This window comes from Pleurodeles waltl, chromosome 1_2, assembly GCF_031143425.1.
Source record: "Pleurodeles waltl isolate 20211129_DDA chromosome 1_2, aPleWal1.hap1.20221129, whole genome shotgun sequence".
Lineage (NCBI taxonomy): Eukaryota > Metazoa > Chordata > Amphibia > Caudata > Salamandridae > Pleurodeles > Pleurodeles waltl.
Window position 1 is genome coordinate 1,222,724,931 of NC_090437.1, and position 21,879 is coordinate 1,222,746,809.

Genomic DNA, 21,879 nt, shown 5'->3' on the forward strand with positions numbered 1-21,879 from the left:
ATCTAAGTTCTAAGAGTTAACATCTAAGAATCATGCTGCATATCCTCCACCAAGAGCTGGGCTACAAATGTCAGTGTACGGAAAGCAAAACTAAAGCCACATGGTCTGCAAGTTGTAACTGGACTTTCCAGTATGGTACCAAGTGCCAAACCTGAGTGTGTATACTACTATGAAACCAAACCGTCACTTATTCACAGGTATGTGTAACATACTGGTAGCATCAATACTAGGTACCCCATTCACAAACCCATGGCCGTGTTTGAGGGGGGGCGGTGGATACACAACTATAATTTGCCAACAACATGTACACCGAGGAGTGTATAGGCTAACCCACACATGTTTGTCTCTACAGACACACCACAGGTAAGGTCTGTCTACAATTTGGAGTCAGCAAACCCTAGAGCACTCATAGGGTCAGACATGTCAGGAAAATCAGAACTTAGTACACAACATATACTTCCAGTGAGGCCTGACTTACATCAGACACAGAGTTGCTAGAACACCCATGATCATGATTTGCATGCACACCTAGGCCATTACACTCAGGTTCTACAGACTTGATGCACTACATGTGGAAGTACATGCTGCTAGGAGGTTCTACCTACTGTTTCAAAATTACGTAGGTAAATAGTGAAGCAGATGTCTATTGGGAAGCTATTAGCTCCACCAATCTTAGAGAATGTGGGTCTGACAGGCTGACTAAATAGGGGCTGACTTCCATTGCGACTCTTGGTGATACAAGTGTCAGAGACATGACTATCCCCTGTACTCACAGTGGGGCCTACAGGGATGTCCTACAATCCCTACATGATACCATTGGATACGCACTGGCAAACTCAAAACATGTGAGAACTGCATTCCCACTCATGGAACAAGTGAAAAACGTGCCCACCGCATCACACCTTGCTATGCGTCCAACTCACACGAGTCCATAACCAGCAAACACAACACATAACAGACATATCAACACTTACTGTAGTGGTCGGGGTCCTCAAATGTCGCCACCTCTCCCACAGTGTAGGGCGCCGGTCCACCTGTAATGTATGGAAGGAAGAAATGTGCTCAAAATCTGTGCACAGTGCAACATTTTTAGTATCATTTACAATGTGTAGGCTGAATAAGGAAATGGCAGCCATTCAGACATGATGGTACTGCATCTGATATTTCACGGCCAACTTGTACATAGTATGGGTCTCCTGTGACAGTTACACACATATCTGCACACATACATTGGCCCTAACTATCATGTGGTTGCAAACTTGCCCCATAATTGGTGAGCACTAAAAAATATGGAGTGTAATCGTCTCATCATGTGCATCCAAGAGAAACATCCAACGCCTGGTTACTTGAGGACTGCATTACCAGTCAAACATGCCTTGTGGCCATGACACATTTAGTGCACATAGGCCCAATGTACAGAGGGAGGGGCAGAGACTCCTGTAAGCCATACTGTTGTTACAGTATAGTCAATTGATGTGGCCCAGCTATGGTGATTTGCACCAACCATGGAGATGTAAAGCCATGTGCATACACTTGGACTGCCATCCATATTTGGATTGTGGCTCAACCGATTCCAACAAACATCTTAAGATGTTAGCTGAGGGCACCTTACACCTTTTCACAATGTTTTTAAATCATGAACTGACATGTATCCAAAAAGATCAAGAAACACAATAATCCCACACATTCATAGTACTTCTGTGAAGGCTTTCCTTCCACACTCACCAGACTAACATGAGACCAATGTTTGAGCCACTTTGCTATTATCAATTGACGTGAAGGCAGCATTCATTTTCAGCATCATGTAGTGATTCTAAAGTCAGTCTAGCAATTGCGTCAACATAGTTGGCCTAAATGTTGGTACATCTGTACTTCTCTGTCAATAATACCCTATATAGACATGATTGGCTCCTATTTTGTTAGCTGTGCTGACAAAAAGGCCGCACCAATTTCCTTCATGGTAAAGTTACCTGTAAGTTTGCTGAGCACGTGCTACCTGACAGCTAGCAATTGTGATCCTTGCCATAGGTCATCAATGATCCCCTTATATTTCCCCAAAATTACAAACAGTCATCAAGTTAGCTGGCAGACATTGCACCAATCCACTGATGTCACTACAGAGCATTTAATTGTGCACAATAACAATAGTCGTACTCACCAACAGTGCCACCAATCATGATTCCCAGGTGGTCCAAGAGATCCTGCTCCCTGGTGATGAGGTCATCCCACCGGTGCTTCAGCTGGTGGTCAATCCTCTGGCTGGCATACACACGCTGCAGGTGATGCAGCACCTTTCCCGACCGGATTCTGCGTGCCTCTGTCGGGTACCCCTGTATGACCCTACCCCCTGCCTGGATCATGAGCGGCAAGAAATGTGTCACCAGCCAGATGAAGCCCCCCAACTCCTCTTCCCCCATCCTGCCAATATGTGGCCTACCAGACATACTTATAATTGAAGAGAAGGAATAGGGGTAAAAGATATAGAAAGGGGAAATGGGTGAAAGTAGGGGTAAAAAGACAGAAAAAAAGTAAACCTAAACACTAAAAGAGCCCAACTATCCCCAAACTAACACTACCAACAACAGACTCCCACAAACAAGAAATACACAAGATAAATGGACAAATGTAGACAAAACACAGTACTACAGTATACACAGACAATATTTATTTCACAAAAGGACTTTTACAGATAGCACACAGGACAAATACAGCTCAAAAACTCTGGACAACACTCTCTACACAGCCACGGAGTCTAGAAGGATCATAGACTGCAAAGTGAAAGTGAAAGTACACCCACTGTACATGATCTGTAAACAGGCTAGCCTATTACATCACTTCCTGTATGAAAAGTCCCGCCTTGTTCGCGTTATGCGTCATTTTTTGTTGCACAAAACTGTATTTGCGTCATTTATTTTGACGCACAGACGTGAATATTAACCCGCATCCACATATTGATACATGGACTGTACAAATATCTGGATGCGGGCTAAATTTCACTCCTGTGCGTAAAAAAAAAATTACGCAAATACAGTTTTGGTAAACAAAAAATGACGCACACCGCTAGGGACGTCAAAATTACAGTGCATTAACTGGTTTGGGGCATTTTTACTTCTTTTTTGGTTATTTTACATTTGGAACACATCAGAGATTGGCTAATTGAAGACAGTATGGTGTTGATGGTGTATGTTCACATGTGTGACATCATACTGCAGCGGAACATCATCCACTACACCCTTCACAGTATGTTTACAGTTGGCTGACGTCATAGATGGTCATAAGTGTGCCCTACATATATGTGTGGCACAAATTGTGCATGTTTGCCATAAGGAGAGGATAGCAATGTGACGCACATATGTACAATACCTAATTGCCTTTGGCTCAAAGTGTGTGCTTTGACAACTAATTTGTTGGTTGACCAAGTGTGTGTGTACATCACATGAAGCATTATTGTACATTTGGTTGTATGAATGTGACCTCCATGTGTCCAACCCTAAGATGCAAGTAAAAATTGGAATGAGCAAGGGCATGTGTTAGTCATACATGTAACAACACCCGCAAAGTATACTTCCAAGTTTTAGGGTCACGTAGACACCACATGTGACATAGCATGCACCAGATGGATGGCAGACACATGTTCATGTCAAAGGTCCACAATTTCTACATCCTATGTCCTAGAGTATTGGTAAGAGCTTCCTAGGCACTAGTTGATGAATCCCACAGTGAGTCATACACATGCATTGAGGAAGTGGGTACCATGTTGTTTGCACAGACAGACAAGGGTCAATCTCATATTTATGATGACACCACAGTTGAGGCCATAGAAGTAAGTCCCAACTATCAAGTGGCTGTGGTGGACCAGCATTCAAAACTGCACGTGTCCACATATTTCCAGTGATCAATTGCACATAGGTGTCTTGTTCATGTGTGTGGTCCAATGATGATCTTGTAGATTTTTTGGGGTGTAATTTGTCACAGTTCGGACCAGGACTCATCATGAGTCAGTGGCAGCTATTCCTGTAACTACTGAGTATCCTTGGTTGATCAATGTGAGTAAAGTAAATGTGGACATGTGAACCAACATGTGGATGGTCCCACCCTGTCACTAAAGACGTGTAATGAGACAGTCAACAGGGCAACCTTGATGTGCTGAGTGAGATAATGTCTCAATTGTCATGTTCAAGCAGGTGTCATTACAACATTTGTACACAGGTTGGCCTCTGCACTTCCCACTGCATCTGGGAACATCATAGCCTCTGAGCTGTTTATTCTCGCAGCTATTCACCACACACGGCCCATCACTATGTTGTGCGCACTGTGATGCTGTGTGTGAACTGTCATGGTTCTGACATTTGTGTATTAGTCATGTACATTATCAGAGGTCGCTGGTTGTGCTGAAAGCCCCGTACCCAATCCCTGCCTATGACCCTGGGACACTGTCACACTTTGTCATTCATGCATAAATGCAACCCAGACAAGGGATGGGCCATGAATTTTGCATTTCCAAGAGGATTTAACTCAAATGGTACAGTTAAAAGGCAGATGATGCTATACAATGTATTTGTGTATGCATGGTAGAAGCCCATGCCCAATGCCCCCTGATGAATGAGAGGTTTGCTAACGCAAGTGTGGTACATATGTAGACACAGGGATACTTTAGTGTGATGCACAGACAGTTGCCAGTCAGGCTGACAGAATGCAAGATGATTCAGGAGCCAGCTACTGGACAAGTTACATAATCAGTGGTCTGACTGAGACTGTTTGGAGGACAAACTAGACAGTTGACATGTCAATCTGTGTATGTCCTGTGTTTTTGAAGGTGATAAATGAACCCCAGGGCTGTGTTACACGGCTTAATTACTATCAATGGTTGACGGTGTATTTGACATAATGGCGACTCCTATGCTGTTCCAGGCATCATCAGGGGCAGTGCTTTTTGTAATGGGTGGTGTGCATGGAGGTGATCACAGGTGTGGGCTGCATCTGTTTCTCACCAGTCCTGTAGGTGAGACTTGCATTCTAAGGGCCAACAGACATTTTCACAAGGGGAAGCAATCTACATGTGCTAACAGGGCTTTGAAACTAGAAGTCAGTGTATAAATTGACCTGACGTCCATGCAGTCAGATGTTCTATGACAATGGCATACCTTAGGAAAGGGTGTAGCACACTGGTTTGCTAATGTTGGTCTGTGTGTGTAGAGGAGGTATTATCAGGGTACACATCTTAGTATTCCAGGGACCTCTTCCGACAGGTGGGTTGTGACCAGGTGCATGGGTGTGTCAGGAGTTAGGAAATGGGCTGACGTGCATGGAATGTCATGTGCGCAATGCATGTCATATGTGTGGCACTTGTGCTGTCTATGTTCTGCTTCTATGGAACCTTGCAAATATTGGATGCAGTTGGACTAACTGCTGTCAAGGGTCTTGTCAGACATTCCTGTTAGTGATGCCAAAGCACATTGACTGCCTCATGTATGAGGCTTGTTTTCCCCTTATTGAGTGATGGTGTCATAGTTGTGTGCCATATGCTGCGTTGGACCTTGCTTTCAACATGTATGTGTGAAATAGTTGTGGTCCTCTGCTATAGGCCTTCAAAGGAGATATGTACATGATATATGTCATTAAGAGTGTGTGTGTATGTGACCATTGTATGTTAGGCATCACATAAGCTCTGGGATGTTCCGTGTCCTACTCAGTATCTCAGCAATGCTCCATGAGGCAACACTCTTATTCTGATAAGTAGAGATGAAGGTGTGTAAAAAGGAATAGCCAGACCATGATATGGTGATTATAATAGGTGTTTATTTAAATTAGTTAACTAAAGTGGTGAAGGTGATCATATTCAGAAGAAATTATTTACAATCTGTTGCCGCCTGCGTATACCAGCAGCTGTGTTCTGTAGTTCCCCCTCCTGTTGCAGGCCAGCATCCTCCTCTTCCTCCTCTTCAGGCATGTGTGGCTCTGGTTCCAGGAGGGGAATGATTCTTCTGATGCAAATGTTGTGCAATATTGCACATGTGAGGATGATCCTACAGACCATCTCAGGGGAATATAGGAGGCTACCACCAGTGATGTCAAGGCAGCAGAACCTTGACTTGAGGATGCCGAAGGTCCGCTCGACAATGCTGCGTGTCCTCCTATGGGCCTCGTTGTATGCACGCTCTGCAGCTGTACTCGGGTTGCCAAATGGTGCCATAATCCATGGCTAGATGCCATACCCCTGATCCGCTGCAAGAGAAAATGAATGGGATCATGTTGATGTAGATGGCACTATTGAAAAGACCTTTAATGGCAGTAGTTGTCTTGTGTTGTCTGTGACTCTTTTGTGTACTAATGTGACATCCTATGCTTGTAGGCTATACCATCTGCATTGTGTTGTTTCCTTGGCTGTACAAGTGTTTGTCTGCTAACCGTTTGTCAGCAGTATGTTTTGGGATTTGCAGTACAGTGTGCCCTCCTTAGCATTGTGACTTGTGATACAGGTGTCCATGTGTCTTCACTGGGGGTGAGATGATAGTTCCATGCACAATTAAAATTGAAAGTGTTGTTAACACATTCATATCAAAGTACCCTGGACATCCCATACCTTTAGACTTAGGCAATGTATTAATGTAAAGGTCATTGGGACACTTACAATTTGCAAGGTGACATTTAGGCAACCACACTCATTGACGTCTTCACATTAGGCTGTACAGTAAATTCCAATGTGTGACAGGTTCAATGGTGACTTAAGAAACATGGCTAGCGATGTCACGATCTCAGTGTGTTCCTGTTCACATGTTGCTGTTGTGGTGTATGTGTTGTGTGTCCTAGATGGTTGCTGTGCAGTGTATATATATGTAGTTTTTTGTACTTACCAACAAGTAGTCCATTGCCATACCGTCCATCCTGGAAGTGTTCATTGATGGTGCAGTGACAGAAGATGTATGAGTCATGTACACTCCCAGGATATTTAGCCACGATGTTGGTGATCAATCCCCGGTGATCGACAATGGCCTGCACGTTGATGGAATGTGTGTGCTTCCTGTTGCGGTAGAGGTGTTCAGTTGCAGCAGGTGGCACAAGGCATACATGTGTGCAGTCGATTGTACCAAGGACATGTGGGAAGCCACTGATTGCGTAGAACCCCTGTTTAGTTTCCTGCTGCTTCTGCAGTGTGTTAGGGAAGCAGATGTGGCGGGGTGTCAGTCGAATGATGGCGTCCAGTACTTTGGGCAAAAAGGCGGAGAATGATGGTTGTGATATTCCGCCAACCAGGGCACCAGTTGTTTGAAAAGAGTCACTTGCCAGCATATGTAGTACGGCAAGCAGCTTTGTTTCTGTTGGGATGGTGCGGGGTGTCACCAAAGTGGGGGCCAACTGCTGTTCAATGTTTCGCAGCAGCTGCTGAATGGCCTGCCAGTTCAACCGGTACCTCTGTATGATGTCGTGTTCCCTGAGGCCCTGAAGGGTTGTTCTTGGGCGGAATATCCTCTCCTGCCTTCTGCGCTGCCTTTGGGGTTCCTGCTGGTGTTGTTGTAGCTGCTGTTGTTGCTGCTGGGCTCTGCGTCTGCGTGCACGCTTGATTAGAATCACCTCCATGGCTCCCAGTTGCTGCTCTGCTGCTCTGCTGTTTGTTCTGTGTGTTCTGATTAAATACAGGTGTGTTTGCCCCATTTTAACGCCTGCCCTGACCCAGGCGTAAAAATTTGACGCAAACCGGGCTGTGCGTCATCTTCTGGCTCCGCCTCCCGACCCATTTTTGCCCCAAAGCATAAATACGACGCACGGCCGTTTAAGCCATTTTTTGGATGGGAACGCCTATCTTGCATATAATTAACGCAAGGCGGGTTGCCGCATCCAAACAATTACGCACACAGCGGAATTTTGTCGTCTGCGGGCTCGGGCGTCAAAGTTTAAATACGGGGCAACGTTTGCGCTGATTGTGCGTCAAAAATTTTGACGCACAATCGGCGCAGAGGGAGTATAAATATGCCCCTAAAACTCCAACGCAGGTACCAACCACTGCTGCAGCCTGAGGGCCAAAAGAAGTTTGATTGTCAAATTTAAGATAGCTGCTGCATCAGACCCTTTGTATTAAGCTTTGCATCTGTCCCAAATATCATCCTTTATATATCCCACCAATCTAGAAAACAAACCCAGAGAATTGCTACCTGAGCTTCCTCTGCGTTGAGATGACCCAGTCGGAAGTGGCAGCTGATAGGGGGTGCCACAAAATTAAGAGGAGGCACTGCTTTGCAGCTCGGTGTGGTGGGCCTGCTGCATGGCTTGTAGTACCACAGCCTCGAGTCCTGCTGGAGCACCATACCTGGCCTGTGGGAGCTTGCAGCAAGACCATCTGAGGAAGTGGAGGTGTCAGGCCCCTGGCCACTCACTAGTGGAAAAGAGCTTTAATCTTTGGTGCTGGCTCCTGTGCTGCCTGGGCCTGCACCAGGCACAGTGGTGGAGATAGGAGCGTTGGACAGTGGTGATTTCCCCCTCCTTGTGTTACCCCCCGGCCACTCACTAGAGGAAGAGCGCTTTAAACCTTGGCACGAGCTCCTGCACTTCCTGGGTCTGCACCAGGTGCGGTGCTGGAAAGAGGAGCGGAGGAGAGTGGTGGCTTCCCCCTGCTTGTGTGACTGACGCAGGGTGCTGCATGCCCTCAACAACTGTATATCACATTGGAAGCACACCTGTAACCTTGCTGCCCAGGCCTCCAGCGCTGCTTGGGCTGATTGCGTCCCGACTTCCTGACGCTAGATTTGTCTGCCGGGCCCTAACTCTACAGCTTCACATTTGGAGACCCCCCCCCAGCGACCCTGAATACCCCTGCACGAGATTGCTAGGACTGAAAAAGCCTTCACCTCTGCACATCCTTTAAGACCCCAGAGGGCCTGGTAGCATGCAGATCAAACAGTGCCCACATGTAATGCAGAGGGCCTTGACCTAAGACTTCTTGGAGTCCTGGATGAGCACCTACACATTCCAGTCAATACACACAGTGCTCCTTCCCTCCACTCCTGGGGTTGCCCCACTGTCTATTCACTGTGGCACACAGCACGCAAGGCTCCCGGACGGTCCACTACAGCTGTTGAGGTTTGTTCTTTTACCCACTAGTGCTAGTGACAGCTTATCCCTCCTGTGACTTTGAGTATGCAGTGGTGCGCCACACCACAGTGTGACATTCAAACCTAAAGCTTCCAAACACTCTTTGTCTGAGCAAGTGGAACTGATGTCCTCCTCCACTACCACAGACTGCACATCAAGTGCTCCCCAACAACTGGGAACCACCTTGCATGCACATTCCACCCAGTTTGAGCATGTCTTGCAGGCTATCCTGGACACTAGGACATCATTGGAGATCAAAATCGAAACAGTCCCCCAGGACATAAATCTCCACTGTGCTGACCACTGCAACCTGAATGACAAGGAAGGTAGAGGACACTGAGTCATCCTTGGTCGCCTTATGACCACCTGTCAAGGAATTGCAGGCCCAGGAGAAGCACCTGAGCAAGGAAGTGGCAACACTGCACTGGAGAGAGCGAAGGATGCAGAGGTGTGCTATAGGTGAAACAACATCCGTTTTCTGGGTTTTCCCGAATGGGTGGAGCGACTGAGTGCAGAACTCTTCATCGGGAACTGACTAATGGACACTATACTAGTAGATATGGTGCCGAAGTGCTTCTTGATCCAGCAGGATCATAGGATGCTGTGTGGGCCATCTCCACCGGGGGCTCCACCATGGCAAATTATCACTCATCTCTGGAATTACCGGTACTGGACCGAGATCTAATAGTGCAACGCTTCAGAGCCCAGGAGCCGTAGTAATTTGAGGACACATCCATCACTGCATACCCTGACTTTGCGGTAGAGGTGCAGGGCCAATAACACTCCTATGCCAAAGTCAAACAACATCTTTGTGATCAGAACATCAGGTATGCACTCTTGTTCCCAGCGGAACACAGGGTCAAAGATGGCGAAAAGGCCCACATCTTTGCCGCACCAGAAAAATTTATGAATTTGGCTCCATGCTAAAGGAATTGCCCAGCCTCTGACAGGGGAACCAGGAGCTAATGAGTTGCTGATGTCTCACCCCCGTCACCAGAGGTGTCCTCCATCAAAAGCAAAACTCACCAAGACGCAAGCGGTGGCAGAGAAGGCTGAGGCGATCTTGGATGCCATCCAGTACACTACAAACTCCTTCACAGCACTCAGGGAGGAACAGCTTTGGGACTCTGCCTCCAAAGGAGGGAGCTCCTATCTCCATGGACCAGGGGACCTGTGGTCATCCCCGTACAGCCGACGAACTATAAGAGGAGTCCCATGATCTTCTTTGCACCGGTTCTTCTGTTGTTGACCTTTGCCATGACTGGTGTCAAACGTTATGCTGCATTACTGAGTAAACAGACCTAACTTCTTCTCTGTTGGAGCGCAAATAGTGTGGCATTGACCTGGGACACTGAAAGTTCTGTCATAACACCCGGCTGTGACACGCTGGGGTAACTGGTGATAAGCCCTGATCAGCCAAACACTGCGGGGCAATCATCAGGCAGGTTGCTGCCCTATCCCCGAAAGGGGTCCGGATGTAGTGCTACATTTTAGGGGCCGATACCATGTGGTAAGACACTCTCTATGTCCCCACGCCCCGTGAAAAGACTTCCAAATGGACAAGGTCAACACCATGTTTGATCTTTTTTTTCTACATTGCTGTTTAGGGGTACTTGGCAGGCAGCCTGAGTGCTACCTGCCTGGGGGGAGGTTATCTCGTACTGATCAACACACTATTAATTGTTTGTTTCAGTGGATTCCTTGGGGGTTGGCACAGGTGGGGGGGAGGTTTGGCAACAGAGAGGAGGTGATTATGAGACCATCCTGGAGGGTGGGGACTGGGACAAAATATGTTTGTGCAAATTATTGTTGGGCTGTTCTGCTTATATAATTTGGCATGAGAACACACACTGACACAGTAGTTCCGGACTATAATGTGCTGACATGGAATGTGGGCAGGATAGCGACCCCTGCCAAACTATATAAAATCCATGAATACCTCAGGCGCCACCATACGCACTTTGCTATATATAGCAGGAAACTCACCTAACGGAGGTGGAACTCCGGAAACTTAAATCTAAATGGTGAGGGCAGGTATACGGCACAACCTCATCAGCGTTTGCCTTGGAGGGGTGCTCATATGGGTAGTACTAGGAGTCCACTTTTCAGTGGAGTGCTGTGCAGATCCAGGCGGTAGATGTGTGGTGCTGGAGGGTCAGCTGGACAGCTCACCCTTGTCACTGGTATGAATATATGCCCCTAATTATAATCTCAGTGGGCTCCTGGATGCACTCACACCAGCTCTTTTTCGTGATCCAACGGCCCCATGTGTATGGGGGGAGACTTCAATTGCGTCACGGATGTTGGCCTTGATTAGTCTAGCCTGCCGCTGCCTGGGGCATCGTGTATGAGGGTATCTCAGGGATTTGGTACATGGCTCCGGAACAGGGAGCTCCATGAAATGTGGCGCATTGGTTGCCCATTGGAGTGCGAATGCCCATTTTCTCCTCTGTCCATGACCTCCACAATAGGATTCAATTAATCCTATGAACAACATCCCTAGGTAGAATGGTGGTGCGGACAGAATATCTTGCCCGCATTCTATGCGATCATTGTCCGCTTCAATTGGAATTACAATAGGGTAAACCACACCAGTGCATCCCCACATGGAGATTACAAATCAAGACACTTTCTGATCCTCCATTTCGGGAAGACCTCTCGGCATGTATTGGGCAATACTTTGAACAAAATAAAGATACTACTTCCGCCCAGGCCACGAAATGGGATGCCCATAAGGTGGTGGTGAGGGGCCAATGCCTGTCTGCTACTGAGGGAGTGTGGTGCTTACTACACAATGAATTCACTAAATTGGAGTCAGAACTGCACCTACTGGAGAAGGAAGTTGCAGCCCGAGTCGCTGAGCCTGACCACCTTTGTGACCTTCAGAGAAAATACAGAGAAACTGAGACATGCCTCAGCAGGCACAACTACAAACACTATGGTTGTCATTATGACATTGGTGGTCTTTTCAGAAGACCATTGTGGTGACAGCTGGCAACAGACCGCTGCGGAGGTGGAAATCCGCCAGCCAGATTATGACGCACAAACACAAAACCAACAGAAACCAGCCACAACAATTCCGTCGGGCCCACCACCCTCCCCGCTACACCAGCAATACACAGCCCTCCAAATTATGGACCACGAATCACCACAGTGAACGCTCAACGGTGGTCACCCATTGGCAGTGCACACCACCACGGTAGAACTGGGCACCCAACACCAACAGAAGTCAACATTGGCCAGAATGAAAAACCCACACCTGGCACATATACACACACTGTACACACCCACCAACAGCACTATAAAACACACCCTCACACAACCCACAATCCTTTGCAAACCCGAAAACCTAGCTATACGTTGCCAGCCCACACATTTCCAGAACTGCACAGACAAACCACAGCCACCTATACACCTTTCACAAATCACACTCCACACACCATAGCCCAACACCTATTACACTCCGCACAACACACACACTACATCCACCACACAATAGGCAGGTCCCCACAGAAGAATCCCCGTTTCACAGATGAGGAGTTGTGGGTGATGGTGGAGGAAATCGTCAGGGTAGAGCCACAGTTGTTCAGTGCACAGGTGCAGCAGATATCGAGTGCCAGGAAGATGGAGCTCCTCCCTCACAGTTGACAGCATGGGAGGAGGTAGTCTTGGATATCCTGCATCCTGAGTGCCTCACTTGAGTCACTGGAGGGCTGGACACTGGTAAGTCACCATTTATACCCTACCACCACCAATTACTGCATGGCATGTCACCCCCTCACCCTGACTCTCTTCACCCCACTCCATCCCATACAGTGAACCGCCCCCATAACCACCCTCAACTGTGTCCCCCTGCATGCCCTACCCACTGCAAGCACACCCCTTCCTACTCCAATACACACAACAGTAATGCATGGGCAGCATGTAGTACTACCAGTCCCACAACCCATCACCATACACAAACCAAAGGTGGGAGGACAACACCCAACCCAGAGGGAAAGCCAGAAATGCTGAATTTGTAACTGACAATGACTGTAACAAATCTTTTACATGTCCACAGGTACCCCAGCCAATGTCAGTGGCAACCATGTGCCACAGCAACCCAGTCCCCCACCAGAAGATGCCCTCAGTGATGACAGCAACTCTGGATGTCCCAATCTGGATGATCTCCCTGGCCCATCTGGCACCACTGGTCAGTCGGCTTCCACATCCCATCCCCAGTCCACCACAGAGCTTCCCTCATCCGACTCCAACACCACAGACACCCAACGTCCCCAAACCTCTGTCCCCAGGACACGTCGATCAATTGTGTTCCCACCTGTTCAGGGACCAGAGTCGACACCACACAGGCAAGACGATGAAGGTCCTGGTGTAAGTGGGAGTGTCCACCGCCTTCAAGGAACACAGGCACAGGGGGCCAGGCCCAGTGGAAGGTTCGCTGTGTGCCGGGGGAGGCTCAACCCAGGGAACTGACTGCCCAAGAGGCACTCACACATGTCCTGGGGTCTACCAACAATACCAGGACAGGATGGGCCAGGTGATCACCATCTTGCAGGAGAACCAGCAGCTGCAGGGCGTACACCCCCAGGAGGTCATGCAGCAGTTGCAGGCATTAAATGCCAACATGGCCACCATTGCAGGGGTGCTGGGTGACATGGCCAACAGGCTTCGTGAGTACACAGCACAACAGTGGGCCTCTTCCACTAGCCAGTCTACTCACCAGTCAAAAACATCTGCTGCAGCTAGTGGATATGAAGACCTGCTACATCACTCACAGGCCACCAGCACCCCTCCCGTTGCAGAACGTGAACCACCCCCGCAAATGTTCCCTGTGATTCAGATACCAGAGACAGTTACCAAGACCCAAACCACTGCCAGGAAATGAGCCCCTCCTGAATGTCATCCTCGTTTGCCACTGAGACACCTTGTTCACTTTGGACTGCCATTGCTTCCTTTTCCTATGGCCCCATGGATACTGGACCTGTGCAACAAATCAACTGGGCCACTACACTGAAGTTTACGTCCAACATCACCCCACTCTATTACACTATCCCATCCTTTTTATCCCTTCAGTAAAAACCCTTGAACACAACTGAAGTGTCTGTGCTTTATCACAGCAATGCGCAATGTCTTAAACCGCATTATCCTGTGCAAATGTGTGAATTCATCAATCAAATGTGTGTAAGCAGTCCGTAGTCATCACCTCAGTACACAGTTGTGACCACATCAACATCTGCAAAAAAGGAAAGCATTAGTGACAGACAATTGAGAAGTAAAGGTAGTGCTTGGCACAACACAGCAGCCACACAGCACTTTAATGGAGGTATGAGCAGAAGTACAGTCTTACCTGAGTGTCAGTGGAAGTACTGCTGTATCAGATGTGTCCTGTTGTCCACATCCTCCTCCTCCCCATCCTCATCACTGTCTTCAGTGTCCTCAGCTGCCACAGGTGCATTGACTCCCTCCTTCTCCTACAGGTAGGGCACATGTGTAGGAGGCTGGACTGGCTTGTAGTGAGTACCAAGGGGTACTTACACCTTGCACCAGGCCCAGGTATCCCTTATTAGTGTATAGGGTGTCTAGCAGCTTAGGCTGATAGATAATGGTAGCTTAGCAGAGCAGCTTAGGCTGAACTAGGAGACAAGTGAAGCTCCTACAGTACCACTAGTGTCATATGCACAATATCATAAGAAAACACAATACACAGATATACTAAAAATAAAGGTACTTTGGCCCATATTTATACTTTTTGACGCTAAACTGCGCTAACGCAGTTTAGCGTCAAATAATTTAGCGCCGTCTAACGCCATTCTGAAGCGCCATGCGGGCGCCGTATTTATGGAATGGCGTTAGCCGGCGCTAGCAGACCGGCGCTGCCTGGTGTGCGTGGAAAAAAACCACGTAGACCAGGCAGCGCCGGCGTAGGGGGAAAATGGCGTTAGGGCGTCTTAAAATGGGGCAAGTCAGGTTGAGGCAAAAAAATCGCCTCAACCCGATTTGCGCCATTATTTTCGACGCCCAGACGCCATTTAAATGACTCCTGTCTTAGTAAAGACAGGAGTCATGCCCCCTTGCCCAATGGCCATGCCCAGGGGACTTATGTCCCCTGGGCATGGTCATTGGGCATAGTGGCATGTAGGGGGGCACAAATAAGGCCCCCCTATGCCACCCAAAAAAAAAAAAAATATGTAAAAAATTATACTTACCTGAACTTACCTGAATGTCCCTGGGGTGGGTCCCTCCATCCTTGGGTGTCCTCCTGGGGTGGGCAGGGGTGGCAGGTGGGGTCCCTGGGGGCAGGGGAGGGCACCTGTGGGCTCATTTTGAGCCCACAGGCCCCTTAACGCCTACCCTGACCCAGGCGTTAAATAGTGGCGCAAATGCGGGGTTTTTTGACCCGCCACCTCCCGGGCGTGATTTTTGCCCGGGAGTATAAATACGACGCATTTGCGTCGCCGTCATTTTTTTTAGACGGGAACGCCTTCCTTGCATCTCATTAACGCAAGGAAGGCGTTCACGCAAAAAAATGACGCTCTTTACTCATACTTTGGCGCTAGACGCGTCTAACGCCAAAGTATAAATATGGCGTTAGTTTTGCGCCGAATTTGCGTCGAAAAAAACAACGCTAATTCGGCGCAAACGGAGTATAAATACGGGCCTTTATTTTTATGACAATATGCCAAAGTATCTCAGTGAGTACCCTCAGTATGAGGATAGCACATATACACAAGATATATGTACACAATACCAAAAATATGCAGTATAGTATTAGAAAACAGTGCAAACAATGTATAGTTACAATAGGATGCAATGGGGACACATAGGGATAGGGGCAACACAAACCATATACTCCAAAAGTGGAATGCGAACCACGAATGGACCCCAAACCTATGTGACCTTGTAGAGGGTCGCTGGGACTGTAAGAAAACAGTGAGGGTTAGAAAAATAGCCCACCCCAAGACCCTGAAAAGTGAGTGCAAAGTGCACTAAAGTTCCCCAAAGAGCACAGAAGTCGTGATAGGGGAATTCTGCAGGAAAGACCAAAACCAGCAATGCAACAACGATGGATTCCCAGACGAGGGTACCTGTGGAACAAGGGGACCAAGTCCAAAAGTCACGACCAAGTCGAGAGTGGGCAGATGCCCAGGAAATGCCAGCTGTGGGTGCAAAGAAGCTGCTACTAGGCAGTAGAAGCTGAGGATTCTGCAGGAACGATAAGGGCTAGAAACTTCCCCTTTGGAGGATGGATGTCCCACGCCGTGGAGAGTCGTGCAGAAGTATTTTCCTGAAGAAAGACCGCAAACAAGCCTTGCTAGCTGCAAGTCGTGCGGTTAGGGTTTTTGGATGCTGCTGTGGCCCAGGAGGGACCAGGATGTCACCAATTGTGTCAGGGGACAGAGGGGGCACCCAGCAAGACAAGGAGCCCTCTCAGAAGCAGGCAGCACCCGCAGAAGTGCCAGAACAGGCACTATGAAGTGGAGTGAAACGGTGCTCACCTGAAGTTGCACAAAGGAGTCCCACGCTGCCGGAGGACAACTCAGGAGGTCGTGCAATGCAGGTTAGAGTGCCGTGGATCCAGGCTTGGCTGTGCACAAAGGATTCCCTCGGAAAGTGCACAGGAGCCGGAGTAGCTGCAAAAGACGCAGTTCCCAGCAATGCAGTCTGGCGTGGGGAGGCAAGGACTTACCTCCACCAAATTTGGACTGAAGAGTCACTGGACTGTGGGAGTCACTTGGACAGAGTTGCTGGATTCAAGGGACCTCGCTCGTCGTGCTGAGAGGAGACCCAGGGGACCGGTGATGCAGTTCTTTGGTGCCTGCGTTTGCAGGGGGACGATTCCGTCGACCCACGGGAGATTTCTTCTGAGCTTCTAGTGCAGAGAGGAGGCAGACTACCCCCACAGCATGCACCACCAGGAAAGCAGTCGAGAAGGCGGCAGGATCAGCGTTACAGAGTTGCAGTAGTCGTCTTCGCTACTTTGTTGCAGTTTTGCAGGCTTCCAGCGCGGTCAGCAGTCGATTCCTTGGCAGAAGGTGAAGAGAGAGATGCAGAGGAACTCTGATGAGCTCTTGCATTCGTTATCTAAGGAAATCCCCAAAGCAGAGACCCTAAATAGCCAGAAAAGAGGGTTTGGCTACTTAGGAGAGAAGATAGGCTAGCAACACCTGAAGGAGCCTATCAGAAGGAGTCTCTGACATCACCTGCTGGCCCTGGCCACTCAGAGCAGTCCAGTGTGCCAGCAGCACCTCTGTTTCCAAGATGGCAGAGGTCTGGAGCACACTGGAGGAGCTCTGGGCACCTCCCAGGGGAGGTGCAGGTGAGGGGGGTGGTCACTCCCCTTTCCTTTGTCCAGTTTTGCGCCAGAGCAGGGCTGAGGGGTCCCTGAACCGGTGTAGACTGGCTTATGCAGAAATGGGTACCATCTGTGCCCATGAAAGCATTTCCAGAGGCTGGGGGAGGCTACTCCTCCCCTGTCTTAACACCTTATTCCAAAGGGAGAGGGTGTAACACCCTCTCTCTGAGGAAGTCCTTTGTTCTGCCTTCCTGGGCCAAGCCTGGATGGACCCCAGGAGGGCAGAAACCTGTCTGAGGGGTTGGCAGCAGCAGCAGCTGCAGTGAAACCCCTGAAAAGGCAGTTTGGCAGTACCCGGGTCTGTGCTAGAGACCCGTGGGATCATGGGATTGTGCCAACAATGCCAGGATGGCATAGAGGGGGCAATTCCATGATCTTAGACATGTTACATGGCCATATTCGGAGTTACCATTGTGAAGCTACACATAGGTAGTGACTTATATGTAGTGCACGCGTGTAATGGTGTCCCCGCACTCACAAAGTCCGGGGAATTGGCCCTGAACAATGTGGGGGCACCTTGGCTAGTGCCAGGGTGCCCACACACTAAGGCCCATATTTATACTTTTTGACGCAAAACTGCGCCGTCTGGTGTGCGTTAAAAAAAACGACGTACACCAGGCAGCGCCGGCGTAGGGGGATATGGGGCTTGGGCGTCAAGAAATGGGGCAAGTCAGGTTGAGGCAATTTTTTTGCCTCAACCCGATTTGCGCCATTTTTTTTTCACTCCCAACCCCCATAGGTATCCCTTATTAGTGTATAGGGTGTCTAGCAGCTTAGGCTGATAGATAATGGTAGCTTAGCAGAGCAGCTTAGGCTGAACTAGGAGACAAGTGAAGCTCCTACAGTACCACTAGTGTCATATGCACAATATCATAAGAAAACACAATACACAGATATACTAAAAATAAAGGTACTTTGGCCCATATTTATACTTTTTGACGCTAAACTGCGCTAACGCAGTTTAGCGTCAAAAAATTTAGCGCCGTCTAACGCCATTCTGAAGCGCACAAATCAGGCCCCCCTATGCCACAAAAAAAAAAAAAACACTTACCTGAACATACCTTAATGTCCCTGGGATGGGTCCCTCCAGCCTTGGGTGTCCTCCTGGGGTGGCCAAGGGTGACAGGGGGTGTCCCTGGGGGCATGGGAGGGCACCTCTGGGCTCCTTCAGAGCCCACAGGTCCCTTAACGCCTGCCTTTTGCAGGCGCTAAAAAACGGCACAAAAGCGGCCGTACGTCATTTTTTTTGACCCGACCACTCCCGGGCGTGATTTTTGCCCGGGAGTATAAATCCGACGCACATGCCTCGGAGTCGATTTTTTAGACGGGAACGCCTACCTTGCATATAATTAACGCAAAGTAGGTGTCCACGCTAAAAAATGACGCTAACTCCATGGACTTTGGCGCTAGACGCGACTAACGCCAAAGTATAAATATGGAGTTAGTTTTGCGTCGAAATTGCGTAAAAAAAAAACGACGCAATTCCGGCGCAAACGGAGTATAAATATGCCCCTAAGTAACTTAGCACCCAACCTTTACTAGGTAAAGGTTAGACATATAGGTGACTTATAAGTTACTTAAGTGCAGTGTAAAATGGCTGTGAAATAACGTGGACGTTATTTCACTCAGGCTGCAGTGGCAGGCCTGTGTAAGAATTGTCAGAGCTCCCTATGGATGGCAAAAGAAATGCTGCAGCCCATAGGGATCTCCTGGAACCCCAATACCATGGGTACCTCAGTACCATATACTAGGGAATTATAAAGGTGTTCCAGTATGCCAATGTAAATTGGTAAAATTGGTCACTAGCCTGTTAGTGACAATTTGAAAGCAATGAGAAAGCATAACCACTGAGGTTATGATTAGCAGAGCCTCAGTGAGACAGTTAGTCATAACACAGGTAACACATACAGGGCACACTTATGAGCACTGGGGCCCTGGCTGGCAGGGTCCCAGTGACACATACAACTAAAACAACATATATACAGTGAAATATGGGGGTAACATGCCAGGCAAGATGGTACTTTCCTACACAACCCCCCCCCCAAACGAAGGACAATAAGACTAGCCAAGACCTGATGAGTCTTCATTGTCTAAGTGGAAATATCTGGAGAGTCCATCTGCATTGGAGTGGGTACTCCCAGGTCTATGTTCCACTGTATAGTCCATTCCCTGTAGGGATATAGACCACCTGAACAATTTAGGATTTTCACCTTTCATTTGTTTTAGCCAAAGTAGAGGTTTGTGGTCTGTCTGAACAATGAAGTGAGTGCCAAACAGGTATGGCCTCAACTTCTTCAGTGCCCAGACCACAGCAAAGGCCTCCCTCTCTGTGGCAGACCAACACTTTTCTCTAGGGGTCAACCTCCTGCTGATAAAAGCAACAGGTTGATCCTGGCCCTCAGAATTAAGTTGTGAAAGGACTGCCCCTACCCCTAATTCAGATGCATCAGTTTGGACAATGAATTTTTTGGAGTAACAGGGGCTTTTCAGGACAGGTGCAGAGCACATGGCCTGCTTCAGCTCCTCAAAAGCTTTCTGACACCTATCTGTCCACAATACCTTTTTAGGCATTTTCTTGGAGGTGAGGTCATTAAGAGGGGCTGCAATGGAGCCATAGTTCTTTATGAACCTCCTGTAATACCCAGTGAGGCCTAAGAGGGCTCTCACCTGGGTCTGAGTTGTAGGGGGAGCCCAATCTATAATAGTTTGGATTTTCCCCTGAAGTGGTGCAATCTTTTCTCCACCTACCAGGTGTCCCAGATAAACCACCTTCCCCTGCCCTATCTGGCACTTTGAAGCCTTGATAGTGAGGCCTGCCTTTTGCAGGGCCTCCAAAACTTTCCATAGGTGGACCAGGTGATCATCCCAGCTGGAGCTAAAGACAGCTATATCATCTAGATATGCTGCACTAAAAGCTTCCAGCCCTTGCAGGACTGTATTCACCAACCTTTGAAAAGTGGCAGGTGCATTTTTCAATCCAAAAGGCATTACTGTGAATTGGCAATGGCCTCCAATGGTTGAAAATGCAGTTTTTGCTTTTGCATCTTCTGATAATTTGATCTGCCAATACCCTGCAGTCAAGTCAAAAGTGCTTAGATACTTGGCAGATGCCAGTGTATCTATTAGCTCATCTGCCCTGGGTATAGGGTGAGCATCAGTTTTGGTTACTTGGTTGAGACCTCTATAGTCTACACAAAACCGCATTTCCTTCTTTCCATCCTTGGAATGAGGTTTTGGTACAAGTACCACAGGAGAGGCCCATGGACTTTCAGAGTGCTCAACCACTCCTAGTTCAAGCATTTTCTGCACTTCTTGTTTTATGCAGTCTCTGACATGGTCAGGCTGCCTATAGATCTTACTTTTGACACACAAGCTGTCTCCAGTATCTATAGTGTGCTCACACCAAGAAGTGGTGCCTGGCACAGTAGAGAAGAGTTCAGAAAACTGACCTAGGAGATTTATGCAGTGGTCTTTCTGCTCAGCAGTGAGACAATCTGCCAGTACTACACCTTCCACCAGAGCATCTTGTTCTGTGGAAGAGAAGAAATCAGGGAGAGGGTCACTCTCTTCTTCCTGTCCCTCATCTGTTGCCATGAGCAGGGTGAGATCAGCCCTGTCATAGTAGGGTTTCAGGCGATTGACATGGAGCACCCTAAGGGGACTCCTGGCAGTGCCTAAGTCAACTAAGTAGGTGACTTCACCCTTCTTCTCAACAATTGTGTGGGGTCCACTCCATTTATCTTGGAGTGCTCTTGGGGCCACAGGCTCCAAGACCCACACTTTCTGCCCTGGTTGATACTGAACCAAAACAGCCTTCTGGTCATGCCATTGCTTTTGGAGCTCTTGGCTGGCCTGAAGGTTTTTACTGGCCTTTTTCATGTACTCAGCCATCCTTGATCTGAGGCCAAGTACATAGTCCACTATGTCTTGCTTTGGAGCTTTTAAAGGTTGTTCCCAACCCTCCTTAACAAGTGTTAGAGGACCTCTCACAGGGTGTCCAAATAGGAGTTCAAAGAGGCTGAAGCCCACTCCTTTTTGGGGTACCTCCCTCTAAGCAAAAAGGAGGCAAGGTAATAGGATATCCCATCTCCTGCAGAGTTTTTCAGGGAGTCCCATAATCATGCCTTTGAGAGTTTTGTTAAATCTCTCCACCAGTCCATTTGTTTGTGGATGATAGGATGTAGTGAACTTGTATGTAACACCACACTCCTTCCACATGGCCTTTAAGTAAGCAGACATGAAATTGCTTCCTCTGTCTGATACCACCTCTTTTGGGAAGCCCACCCTGGAAAAGATTCCCAGGAGGGCCTTTGCCACTGCAGGAGCTGTAGTGGTCCTTAGAGGAATTGCTTCAGGATATCTGGTGGCATGGTCCACTACCACCAAGATAAACCTATTGTCTGAAGCAGTAGGAGGGTCAAGTGGGCCAACTATGTCAA